The sequence below is a fragment of the Oryx dammah genome, unplaced genomic scaffold (assembly GCF_014754425.2).
Source record: "Oryx dammah isolate SB20612 unplaced genomic scaffold, SCBI_Odam_1.1 HiC_scaffold_4, whole genome shotgun sequence".
Classification (NCBI taxonomy): Eukaryota; Metazoa; Chordata; class Mammalia; order Artiodactyla; family Bovidae; genus Oryx; species Oryx dammah.
Window position 1 is genome coordinate 19,842,588 of NW_024070188.1, and position 1,134 is coordinate 19,843,721.

Here is a 1,134-nt window from a genome sequence, read left to right on the forward strand (position 1 = left end):
TTTGTGTACCCCCTTCCCAATTCTATGCCAACGCTCTGCAGAGACAGCCGGAACTGGATGTTTATCATCCCTTTGCATTTCCATTTCCGTATCTTTTAATTGTTAAATCTTTGATTAGTAATGAAGTTAAACTCTTTCCTATGACATAGCTAATATGAAAGTACTCAGTTTCTAGAGTCAGGTAGATCTGGCCTTAAATTCCTAGTCTGTGTTTCTCGCTACCCATGTGTCCTTGGACCTCTCCATGCCTTGGTTTCCTGATAGAAAATGGAGATAAAATCATTCCTACAATTCTCTAGTCATTAAGTCGTGTCAGACTCTTTTCGACTCCATATACTGTATGAAGCCCGCTAGGCTCCTCTGTCCCTGGGATTCTCCAGGCAACAATACTGGAGTCGGTTGCCATGCCCTTCTCCAGGGGATCTTCCTGACCCAGGGATCGAACACAGGTCTGCTGTATCTCCTGCTTTGGCAGATGGGTTCTCTACCACTGTGTTACCTGGGAAGCCTCAATTCTCTATGTTGCTGTGAAAATTAAATGTTATGATTCAGGTAAAATTCTTGGCACAGTGCTCAGCACTAAATACTACCTTTCATTATTACTCTAGTTTCTCTTTTGGATTGCTTGCTCCTTGTCCCTCATAAAGAGATTAGCTTACCTACAACTGTGAGACACTTTATCAAACATGATCCTATTTACTCCTCATGACAGCTTTATGAGATAGTATTGCAGTGATCCCTGCTGACAAATGAGGAAACTGAGCCTGAAAGGTCCACATCCAGCAGGCAGCAGAGCTGTGTGTGTCTGAATGCACATCTCTGGTACTAGCACCTTGCACTGTGCATTTCTAGGCTGCAGCTCCATCACTTCTGAAAGTTAACAAGCTGTTTCATGATACAATATGACTGGCCTGTGAGGTAGTTTTAGCACTGTTCTTTAACTCAGTCATTATAGATAGATTCCAGTTTCTTTCCCCATTTATAAATATTTTGTTTTCCTTTAGTTTCTAAATATCCTATAGGAAATATTTCTTTTATAAAACTAGATATATTTTTAAGTGCAACAAAAATTGTTACCAGTTAGATAATATAATCATATTGTATTTACATTGTTAGAGATTTAAGATATCTATG